Genomic DNA, 12,214 nt, shown 5'->3' on the forward strand with positions numbered 1-12,214 from the left:
CTCACAGCGATCCTCCTGCCTCAGCCTCCCAAGTGCTGGGATTACAGGCATGTGCCACCATGACCGGTTTAGACTTGTATGTTTAACTTGTATGAGATATTTGACTTTTGATGTCATCGGGGAGCCTGTGTCCACTCCTTTGAGCTTGGAAAGATAAAAGCATTTGATGACAATCTCCATTGCCTTGAGTGAAGCATGAGTATTTAATGGTGTTTTTCATCTGCCTGTATGTGTAGAAATGTTCTCTTTGGTAGTGTGATAGGTCTCCCCACATTCCACATCTACATTATTGCTTTATTCTAGGCTTAGGGAAATGTGAGTCTTGCTCTTTGTGATATTTGATTGTTAGAGACAATAAGGGAAACCCATAAATACAAAAATTGTTAATCAAGTCAAGTTGAATAACACAAAAGAGGCTGTTATTTTATCACTGTTTGTTTATACACTAATAAAAGATATCTAGTCAAGTTTTGTAGATGGTGACTTCGGGCATGAGGATCTATAATAAGAAACAACTTAGCATATAATGGAAGAAGGTATTTTTCTCTCTGTTTTAGGGTATGAGATTCCTGTCCCATCTGAAATCTAGGTCTGCCTTACAATTTTCTGCATAATTGATTGAAATGAAGTTAGGTGAAGTCCTAGAAAAAGATACTTTTCCTCACTAGAACTCCTAAGTTGAGAGCTTGGATTCCTGTCCTCCCTTATTCTAGGGGGAGTGTTTTCCCCCAGCTACTGACTTCTTAATATTTCAGTCATTCCATCTAAATTTTGTGCCAATTTTCTCCTTGATAAATTACATACAGTATTCGGAATTTTCAGGCCCCCCCCAAAAAAGATTTAAAAACATCTGTTGTTAAGCGCACATTTTATTTTGAAAATTACTGATTTTGTCTTATTGAAATAATAGATATTTACTGGAAAAAAATCAGAATATCTAGATTTTCAAAAGAGAAAAAATTGCAGTAATTCTACCACTGAGAGTCATTGTTAACATTATAGTAGTATTCTTTTCATTTTTATGCTTATGTTAGTAACTTTTAGAAAGTTACTATTTTTGTCACTAAGCAAAATATAAATGTATCATTTTAGGCAATGCAGTTCAACTATGAAACAATTTTGAGTGTTTAAATAATGCTCTACAGTATTATAATTTATATGACCAGCCCTATATTATTGAACATTTATGTTTATATATTTATTGTGTAATCTTATACACAGTGCTGAATTAAATATTTATATAAATAAATAATTTTGCACAATAAAATATTTTTCCTCGGGATAAGATTTTATGAATAGAACTCCAAAATTAATGGGTATTTATAATAATGATTTCTGTTAGGCATATTATTTTATTATGAAGAGCAGGAAGACTTAAAATTAGCCATTCTACTGTTAGTCGTTTTTAACTTTTTATGGAGAAGTTTGTTAACTGTGGTACAAATATCAAAATCTTGAGAACTTTTGTGATTGTATTAATATCCTTGATCTTGACCTTTGACCTTGACCTTGACTTTCTCCTCCCCCCCATATCCCCTTCTTTTTGGCTTTTTTTTCTTTTTTTTTTTTTTGAGACAGAATCTCACTGTGTAGCCCAGGCTGGCCTTGAACTCCCAGCAATCTTCCTGCTTCAGCCTCCTGAGGGTTGGGATTACAAGCATGTACCAGCACTGCCCCCAGCACAGAGCTTTCATCTTCTAGAGCCAGTTTCTTTTAAATTTAGTCTTTGTGTGTGTGGGGGGGTATTGGAGTTCTAATCCAGGGCCTTCACGCTGCGCTGTATCCCCAACCTTTTTTTTTCTTTTTTTGACGTTTTTAAATTTTGAGTGGGGTCTCATTAAATCACTGAATGACCCAGGGTGCCTACAGCTTGGTAGTCCTCCTGCCTCAGCCTCTCAGAGTCCTGGAATTACAGGTGTCTGATAAGGTGTCTGATTATAAAGTTATTCTTTCTGATTTGAGCAGTTTCTCAGCGACCTGACCTGCATTGTCCAACACAGTGGTCACATGAGGCTGTAGAGCAGCTGAGGTACAATTAGGCAGAAATAATATTTAGCAACAAAGATTAAAATGCCTCATTAGTGACCTTTGTATGGACTAAATATTTAAATGACAGTATTTTGGATATAGGCATTAAGTAAAATATTTCGAAATAAAGTTACCCCTATCTTCTACTTTTTCAACATAGCTGTTAGAAAAGTCTAGACTACATGTGGGGCTCCTGTTTTATTTCTATTTGCCGTTGTTCATCCGGGTGTGAGTTCATCCCCTTGCTCTGCAGGTAAACAAGTATGGCTACACACTGGTCACGTTTCTCTCCTATGTGTGAGCCCAGAGTGGATTCAGTAGAGGAAAGATCCTCAAACCCTGATCTGAGGACCGAGGGGGAAGCCCTAGAAGAAATCTTAAGCTTGTGGGAAGCCCCGGAGCCCTACAGTCACCCAGAACACTTTGCCCAGCCACACTGGGTGCCTTCTCGCTGCTGAGGGCCACGGCGGCTGAACAGGAGGGCGCCACTCCCGTCACAGGATGGGCAGAGAGTAAACTGGTAAGCAAATGCCATTGCTCCCTGGAGTCCCCCTTCTTTCTAATCATGATGGTTATCTCCACACACGGGCACCGTGTGTCTGTCTTCAGACAACCTCAACACGGGAAGAGAAGGAGGTGGACTGAAGTTAGACCTCAGCTACCCCAAGTCATTAGAGAATCAAAGCTTGAAAGACTTGAAGTTTGAAAGTAGGACTTCACATGGATTTTTGTTCACATGAGAAAGAAATAGAAGGTTGGGACCTATTTCCTCTCCCACAGGAATAGACAAAATGTTAGACCAAGGACTGAATAACCCAACATAGGCGTCTGACCAGAGGCATTCCTGCCATCATGTGTTGTGTTGATGCTGGCAGGAGCCACACCAGATGGGCTGATGGAGCCCTGTGTGATTGCTGAGAACAGAGAGGGATCGCTGACATCTAGGAAAGCTCTGTTCTGTCTGGGGAGGCCTAGGGCCTGGGTCTCACAGGTGACTGTGAAGTGTGGGTCTGTGGTGGGTGTGGCTGACCCCCCATGTCCTCCTCATCTGCAGATTCACCCAGCCACAGACCAGAAACATTCAGGCAAAACATCGTGTCTGTGCTGAACATGTACAGACTTTATTTTCTTGTCATGGTTCTCTGTCAACCATGAGCTATAATAATCACTGTATTCGGTGTTATAAGTGGCTAAAAATTTACAAAGGACGTGCATCGGTTACATGCAGATGCCCTATCCACGTGGGTCCTTGAGTAGTGGGAGTTTGGAACCTGCAGAAGGTCCTGGCCGTACTCCTCCATCCATGTTGGAGGGGAGATGACTTGCGAGAGTGACTGTGAAAGGACAAGTAAACAACCTCACCCTATTTTCAATAGCACTAGAACTTTATTTTCTGAATCTATGTATGGAACACTACATGCAGTGGAAATGCACTTTGTCTACAGAAACTTCCATTTGCTTAACCTTCTTTTTGTAGACACAATCCTGTTGAAAATGTCAAATTAAGTTGTAGCCTGTCCTTATTTTCCTCTCCACACACGACTATCTTCACCTCCTCAAAGAAGCTTTGTGGTGTAATTTAATCACACTCTGGCTTCCTAACACTAAACAGCTCACTGATGTGTGAAATACCAGTTAATTAACAAGTTGCTTCTGCCACGCAAACCCAACTAGCTGATGTCCTGGAGTAACTGGCACTAACCTCTTCGGGTTTCTGTTTTCTCCTTTGAAAAGTGGAGATAGTGTTAGTCCCTACCCCGTGGGGATGTCAGGAGAATGAAATGAGCCCCATGTATGTGAACGTGTAAATGGAGAGCCAGACCCTTGGCGGGCCCCCGGGGAGAGTTCGATCTTTGTCTAAATATCTGCACATTCCTGAGACCCTTTGCTGAAGTCTGTTGGCTTCATGTTTCTGGTTTCCTTTCTGGAGAATTGTTGGGGACCCTCCGTGATTTAGTCAGAGGTGCTAAAGGATATGCTTACTATTAGGCAGGCTGTAGGGGCCACCTGCTTATTTCACAGGGCAAGGATGGTCCTGTGGGCCATGCGCAAACTCCCCCAATATTCTTTTGGTTATGATCAAGTTGTTTCAGGATGCAAGGAATGAACCGACTTGATTTCCTCACAGCGTCTGCAGGGACAAAGCTACGTTGATTTGCTTTCCAGATTAACAGCAGTACCATCAGTGCACTGATGTTAATATGCTTCTCAGTCAACACACACTCCGGGGCAAGGAGGTGGGTCCTGGTAAGATTCAAGCCAAATGCATATTTAATGACTAGGCCCATATTTTCAGTTTCCAGTGTGGCATCCAGAAATTGAAGATGTTTATTAAATTTAATATGAAATATTTTTCTATTACAGCTGGTGATTGATGTGATTTGCAAATGGCATAAAGTTTCAAATGAACAAAATTACAGCAGCTATTTAATGTGAACGTTGGGATTAGTTAAGTACCTTATAATACATTTGTATCGTGTAGTATGCTACCCTCACTAGTAATGCAGTCTTGGGAATATATTTACAGACATGTAAAGATGTTCACACTATGTTCTTAAGCGGGAAGAGGGCAATTTAAGAACTGTGTTAACAGCATGTCCCCGTGCTTTAGAAAAGATATCTGACGGTCAAGGCTCCAAAGTATTGAGTTGTTTATGAACCAAAGGTGGTAGGAATGGAAAATTTAAATATGTGACTCAGGACAGACCCTAGGAATGAAGTTGTAATCTGCAAGCCCGAGCACCGCAGCGAGGCAGTGGCAGCTGCAGTTGGTACACCCGCTTGTGATCGCCAGTAGTAGGTTAAGAATGGCCCGAGTCACTTGCACAACGCTGACTGCAAGTTCCTGGAAGACTTCCCCTTGTGACGTGCGAACAGTGTAAGTGTGAGGTGCATTCGTTGTCCTGGTGAGCTCCCTCGTCGCAGAGAAGTTAGGTGACTTGGGCCCGTCCAGGAGGCTGCTGGGGAACAGCGAGGGTCCACGCTGAGACTCAGAAAATTAAATTCTGCCATCTCGTGGTCAGAACCGGCACTGCAGGTCATTTTCCCACCGTCTGGACTAATAAATCGCAGCTCCCTGGACCTGAACTCGGGTCTTTCAAACTCCCCAGGGCAAGCTTTTTACCGTGAACTGTGGTCCTCACGGCTGCTGATGTTCCGCTGGCCGAGGCAAATCACGGCCAGTACAGAGGTAGGAGAAGACTGCGTATGGGTGGGGAGAACGGGCAGCGCTCCTCTTCGGTGGCCTTGTTCTACGGTCTACCTCGGTTAGCTGGTGCTGTAGCAGGGACGCCAAAGAGCGTGCGGCTTCCTCCGGGCTGGAGGCTGAAAATTCGAGATCAAGGCGCCAACACGGTCAGGCCTCTTCCTGGCTCGTGGGCAGCCACCCTTTCCTCACATCCTCAGTGAAGACGGGGGAGGAGGGCCGCTCCCTCCCATCCGGTTTCAGAAGGGCACTGATCCATCCCTGAGGGGCGCTCATCTCAGTGTGACGCGGTTATCTTCAAGGGCTCCTCCTCCCAATGCCATCCCATTTAGATGAAGAGCTTTGCCGTATAGATTTCGGGGAAATACGCCACTCAGCACAATCTAATGAGATTTGGCATCTTGACACGCAATAATTTGGAGTATTTAGCACTCTATGGGCAATACTAACAAGAAGTAAAAATTGACCACGAAAGAGCATGAACAAATGCATGAGAGTTAAAGCTGTAAATGGGATGAGAGTAAGCAATGGCTTCCAAAAACGAACACAGAAAAACACACCATCACGATCTCTCTGAGGAACTTTGACGCATATAGATCTTGGGCTTCATACGCAAAAGACTTCACTGCTTATGTAGAGAAAACATGCTAGGGCCTAATTTTCTCAGTAGATGGTCTTACCTTACTACCACTGCTGCTGCTCCTGCTACTAAAGTTTTGAGAAAGGAATGCCTATGTATTTCTACAGGGCTGCGCAGAAGAAAACTGGGCCTTGGTGCTCTTTGAAAGAATGGAATTTAGCGAAGAGAGGAACCTGAGTGCTGCCTTGCATTGTCTTCCTGTGAGCTGTGGAAAGTTTGAGCTGGACACCGCCTCTTTCCCAAGAGCCTCCTTCATCTGGAAACGGGGATGAAGAGCCAGCTTCCTCGGAGCCTCTGGAGGGACGAGAGGTGGATCCGTAGGAAGCACTCGGCACTTGCCTTGTGGATGTGAGGGCTCAGTCCACGGTGGCGGTTGTCATCGTCAGTGACTGAGGCTTCGGTGTCTGTGTTGGAGACAGAGGACCTGAATGGGTAAGGCATGTGGGGAGAAGTAGGATAGTTTCCGGTCTTTTGAAATTGATAAAGAAAAGATACTCTGTTATCCCCTGGGAGGCAGATAGTGGTGCACGGAATGGTGGGGGGACAGCACTGGTGATGCAGGCGGTGGAAAGTCTCGCTTTCATTTATTGAGATGCCACTGTGTTGCAAGCACCCTGAGCACCCCGTGCACCTTCTCTGCCTCCGGTGCCCCAGTGTTAGGAGTAGCAGTGCCCTGCCTGGTGTCTTTATTGAATCCTTATTTTCCTGGCCTCTTTTGCTATATTTTGACCCAGTAGGATTTATTTGGGTGGAATATCTATGCCCTCTCACCTGAACCAACCTCCCCTCCTCCTTTGTGCTCCGCTGCAGAGACCTCCTCTTCCTGCCAGTCTGCTGGTCCAGGGAGGAATTGCAGATCTTGGTGAACGTGAGCACACTCCAGAGGTCTCCAGAAGGTGGGACCAAGGGCCTCCTGTCCTCATCATAAGTCTTGGCCTAAGTGGACACCCAGGGGGAGGCGAAGGGGGCATTTTCTGCCTCCCTGGGCCATCTGCGCTGTGCTGGCCAGAAAGGAAGCCTCCAGATGCTTGCAGATCAGACTTTTTCCAAGAGGGACATCCTGGCAAATGAGCACCCCAGACAGTAGGCTGCTGTTGGGGACAGCACTACAGGTGTCCCCTCGCAGCCTCACAGCTGAGTACTCTACAGTGAAGGGGTTGAGATTCCCTCCCCACTGGGGTCACAGCAGCGACATCTACCCTCGTGTGCACCGCCCCCATGAGCCCTGCTCGGAGCGCTGGATACAGGCAGCCCCGAGGTCCCGGCTGTTGGAAGTAAATGCAGTGGCTCACTTCACGCCAGAAGCCACGGTGATGCGGTCACACAGTATGGCAGGCCTGGCTCCTTGAACCCAGCCTCGCATCATTTCTGTTTTTAAAGTGAAAAAACTGTTTTTAGGGTTCCTTAGAGTTCAGAGTTCAGTCTACAACAGCTTCCCTGTAGAACTCATTCAGTCTGCAGTATTAAATGGGGACCTAGGAAAGTGTCCCCATACTATAGGTAGGTTGTAAAAAGGAAGGAGAACCCTGCACTTGGGGATTTATGTAAGTAGCAAGCTGTACATGTAAGCAAATGCGTGGTGTAGGTGTGCAAATGGGATATGTAAAGAAAGTGTGTTGACCAGGTGTCTTTAACTTTATCTTAAATAAATGGATGGCAGTGAACTTCTCTTTATATAGAGAGCACTACTAGGTCCTTAGAAACTGCAGATTACATGTGCTAAATAAAAGTTTTGCACGCCTACCACCAAATTTTCCAGGCTTTCGACATCGGAGTGCATCATTGGGAGTGCTGACGATCCCTGAAGAATCCCATGTACATCCTGGCCCCCAGAGCAGCTTCCTCGCTTGGTCTCAGTTTCCTGACCTCTAACAAATGCTGAAGTCCTTCCTAACGTTCACCTTCTGTGTTACCTTGGTGAACGAGTGAGCGAAGGTGAAATGCGAACCTCCCCCGAAGTTTGAACAGACTTTCAGTTACAAGTCCCGATGTACCTCAGTAGTTAGTGTATTTTTCGGTGATAAAATACCACTGAGATTTTTTTCAATTATAAACAACTTTTTTATTAATTATTATTTTAGCTGCACATGTTTATGGGGTACAGAAGAGTAATTCACCATGAGAATTTTGTAAGATTGTCTCAGTAGAAAAACTAGTTTTTTTAAAAAGTGTAAATAAGATCCAAATTGTATAACTGATAATGTGAAATAGGAAGGAAAGGGCTAAAGGTGTAGGGAAAGTGGGAAGGGTGGGGGAAAGGAAAGAAGGGAAAAGAAAAAACATGAGAAAAGGAAAAAATAGAAACAAAGTTTTTGTAAATAGGGAAGGGTGTAGGGGGTGAAGGGAGGGCAGGGGAATGGGGGAAAAATGAGGACCAAGATGCATCATGCAAGGTACAAGATCCAAATGATGAGTGTGACTGTACTGTATACCCCAAAAGTACCGATAAACTCAATGAAAAGGAAAAAAAAGTAATTCTGAACAATTTGAACAGTTTCATTTTTATTAGTCCATGTCTGCAGTACGTAATGATTGTATCACAAGTATGAACTGTGAAGGACTTTCACTTTCCATTTAGGCTTGAAGGTGTGTCCATACTGCACAGGTTCTTCGGAACATATCTTCACTAGTTTTAAAGCTGTGCTCCGTTTACTTTGTATTTCAGCAGAGACTTGGCTCATTGTAAATTCCTTTTGCAGAGCAGTATTTCAGGGCGAGAACAACCGAGCCCAGGACCGTGGGCATCTGACAGCTCTGAGCAAACTGTGCGTCTCTGTCCGCGTGCCCAGACTAACGAGTGCTTCAGGTAAATGAACACTCGTTATCCACAGGAACTTTTCCTTGGCTGCTGCAAAGTTGTTGCTACAGATGCAGGAGCACTGACCACTACAAGAAGCCCCTTACCTGTGACTTACCTGTGCCTGTGAGTGGTGGACATGGATTTGCAGCGCCAGACACCCCAGCGTGGGACTTTCTGTGACAGTCTCGACCCGTGCAGCCTTAGCCGGCAGTGATGGCTAATGCTCAGGAGTACGATGGACCAGGAACTCTGCTAAACACTTTATGTTATGCTAAACATCAGCTCATTTAATACTCCTAATAATCTAACATGGCGGGCACTGTTACTATCCCCATGATTCAGACATAATGAACAGGAGAAGGTTAAGTAGTTTCCCGAAGACACAAGTCTTGCAGACAGAAAAGCTGAGATGTGAAGCCAGTATTTGATGCCCAGGCAGTACAATCACCACGGTACTGGCTCCCTGCTTGCCTGATTCCAGAAAACTGAGATTGCAGTGGAGCCTCGATTCTTGAACTTCATCCCTTCCACGATTCCAAGGGAGGTGGGCATGGTCGTGTGGGTCACCCTGGGTGGAGTTTGTCAAGGAGCCTCATTATTTAAATTTCTGATCTGCAGCACCGAACCAGATACTGGTAAGAATCTGTGCAGTGTGGACACACCTTCAAGCCTAATGGAAAGCGATGTCCTTCATGATTCATGCAGCCACAGTTCCCTTTCCCAGTATTGCTGTACTGCTAAAGATAATGCAAAGAGGACCCACACTCCGGAAATGTAACAGGCCAATTTATGATTCTAATCCTCTGTCTGGCCATCTGAAACAGGCTATTTTAGCAGCTTTACACCTTTAACGGGTATTTCTGAAAAGCAATTCCTACGTGTTGAGCAAATGTCTTGGCTTGGAAGAGAAGATGTGCCCTTCAAACAGGTCTCTTCTCGCAGGGCTGTCCTGGCAGCAGGCTCAACGCTGACGACCCTGGGCTCTGCGTCATGGGCTTCTTGGGTTCAATTCATTACCCCTGTTCATTATTCAATTTGTTGGGCTTTGAGCACCTGAATAATTGAAAGCTATGCAAGTATTATAAATTATATTGTCCGCATTCATAATCCCTGTTTTAGAGTTTATAGCTTCACTGTAAAAATTCACTGTGTTGGAACCTCACATACAAGGTCTTCTATTGAAAACAAATTAATTTATAAATATGTTCGCTTTTTATCCCTCTGAACTCTATTTTATCAAATCGTGCCTTTTTCAGTTGTGATTTTTATAGCTTTTACTGCCACAGCAAGACCAATGAAAGGAGTATTTTACATATCACTTATTCATTCTTTTTTTTGGCAACAAATATTTATTGAATAATTTTTTTTTTTGACAGTGGGGAGTGGGGTTGGGTCAGCCAGGTCCCTTGAGCAGGAAGAACAGGAAAGTAGCTCTGTGTGCCGTGACTCTACCCTTCCAAAGCTTTTCTGAAGCAAACAAGCAAACACAGACTGTCCTCAGCCCGGCCTCTGCAGGTGCCAATCTTTGGCTTTGCGAATTTGCCTGGGGCTGTGGGGTCAGGCAGATTTGGCAGCCTCCTGGAGACAGGCATCCTGGGTCTTCCCTCCGCGTGGGAACACGGGAACAATGAGGACGTGTCTATGCCTTAAAATTAAAGATCAGGACAAGAGAGGAAAGAGAAAGCTAAGGGGAGGGAAAGGGGGAAAGGACAGGGCATGTGGGTGAGGTCTGGGAGACTCAGGGCTGAGGATCCAATAGATTGTTGAGCTCCTTGGCATTTATTCCCTCTGCATCGCCAGGTTGACCAATCCATTGCAGATTTACCACAATACAGAGTTTTCCCATTTTTTCCCTCTAAGAGTAAGAGCCATGGTCACCGTTCTCCTTGTTAAAGCTGGATCAGCGGATGAAGGCATGAAGTACAAGGTGCAAATCTCCTGTAAAAATATTTGTTCAGCATCAGCTGGGCAAGCATTCATAGCGATGTTTTCTGTCCCACCTGAAACCTGCAGATGTGGTTGCAGCCCCTATTTAGCGTGGAGTTGGCGAAAGGCATGAACAAGAACGCAAAAGCAAGTAGGTACATCACAGAGGGGAGAGCAAGAGCAGAGACCGTGATGCAAAACCCACAGAAGAGGAGCCGCTTGGGCTGTGCTATGACTGATGACCTGTCCCGGACAGGTTAGGCTGAGCCTTTTGTGCAGTTTCCACGGACACATATGTGTTTGCAGTTTTTTACAAAGCAAGATCACATCGCTGTGCAGTGCCCCTTTCACTATAACAGGGTTAATGTACTCATATAAGTGAGTGAAGATGGAGGAGCGTTACATTGTGTGACTACATCACAATTTAAAAAGATCAGCCTTCCATTCGTGGATATCTTTTCTTTTTTGCTTTTTTAATTTTGTTTTTGCTTTCTCGGGCATTGCGGATGCACATTCATGCATTCCTTGAGGCATTATTTATTGCCACTTCTCTTTCTAAGCTAAAAACATTTTTGTTACAATTTTTTCATCATATTGGTACAATATGTGCATTGCTTACCTTGTGTAGAACTGGTGCCTGCACACAACAGGCCTTCGTACTGGGGATGCAGCTCAGTGCACCATGCCTGTGTACGAAACACAGGGTCCTGAGTTCGATCCCTGGTACCAGGGGAAGACAACACCTTAATTCTTTTTCATCTGTTTTCCTCTATCTCTTGATCCCCTTCTTCTTTTAAGAAAGATCTATCTCTACTTTCTATTATCTATCTTTAATTTTTTTCTTTATTTATACTCGTTTTTCTCATATAAGAGAAACTGTGATATTTAAGCTTGTGTGCTTTATTTCATGTAACATTGTAGTCTCGAGGTGCATTCATTTTCTTACAAATGACTCAAGTTTATGTTTTTTAATTGCAGGGTATGTACCATTGTGTGTAAGTACAATTATTTCTTAGCTTAGATATGTTGACATGGAATTTTCTGGATCAGACAGTGTACACACCCTAGAAGTTCTGAGCCATGCTGTGAAAATATCACCCTTGTGATAGTCTGCACTCTGCAGGAAGTGTTCTGGTGGGAGGCGGGAGGATCAACTTCAGGGTGGCTCCGGTTTGATTGTCTGGGTGCCAATCTCGGGTAGCAGCGGGAGCTGTGTGATGCTGGGGAGGTTCTGGATCTTCTCAGCACCCAGGCTCCCCTCTGGGGTGCGGTTTAATAGCTATAGCGTGTCTGTGAAGACTGAAGGCGATAACCCATAGTGAGCATTCAGCACAGTACATAGCATGCATTAGACATTTGTAAATATTAACTGCTACTATTTACCTGATACTCTGCCAACACTGGGTATATTATAATTTTTTAACATGTTGAAGTTACAGTAATAATGCGTGCTTATGGGGCCGGAGATTTAGCTCAGTGATTCCGCCGCCTGCTTTGCAGGTGCAAGGATCCAAGTTTGATCCCTGGTACAGAAGAAAGAGAGGTGGGGGCGGAGAGAGAGAGAGAGAGAGAGAGAGAGAGAGAGAGAGAGAGAGAGAGAGAGAGGGGGGGGGGG

The 12,214-nt window shown here is 44.5% G+C and overlaps 1 long non-coding RNA gene across 3 annotated transcripts in view; it reads left to right on the top strand.

Moving 5' to 3' along the window:
• The window catches only part of LOC104875116, a 46,867-nt gene extending 38,783 nt beyond the window's left edge, over positions 1–8,084 (top strand). For all 3 annotated transcript variants that reach the window (XR_004516582.1, XR_783952.2, XR_004516583.1), the window contains exons 3-4: positions 5,981–6,305; positions 6,684–8,084. This is a non-coding gene — a long non-coding RNA (uncharacterized LOC104875116). The remainder of the gene's footprint in view (positions 1–5,980; positions 6,306–6,683) is intronic.
• Positions 8,085–12,214: the final 4,130 nt, after the last annotated feature.

The sequence above is a fragment of the Fukomys damarensis genome, unplaced genomic scaffold (assembly GCF_012274545.1).
Source record: "Fukomys damarensis isolate Sample0158 unplaced genomic scaffold, DMR_v1.0_HiC HiC_scaffold_11, whole genome shotgun sequence".
Classification (NCBI taxonomy): domain Eukaryota; kingdom Metazoa; phylum Chordata; class Mammalia; order Rodentia; family Bathyergidae; genus Fukomys; species Fukomys damarensis.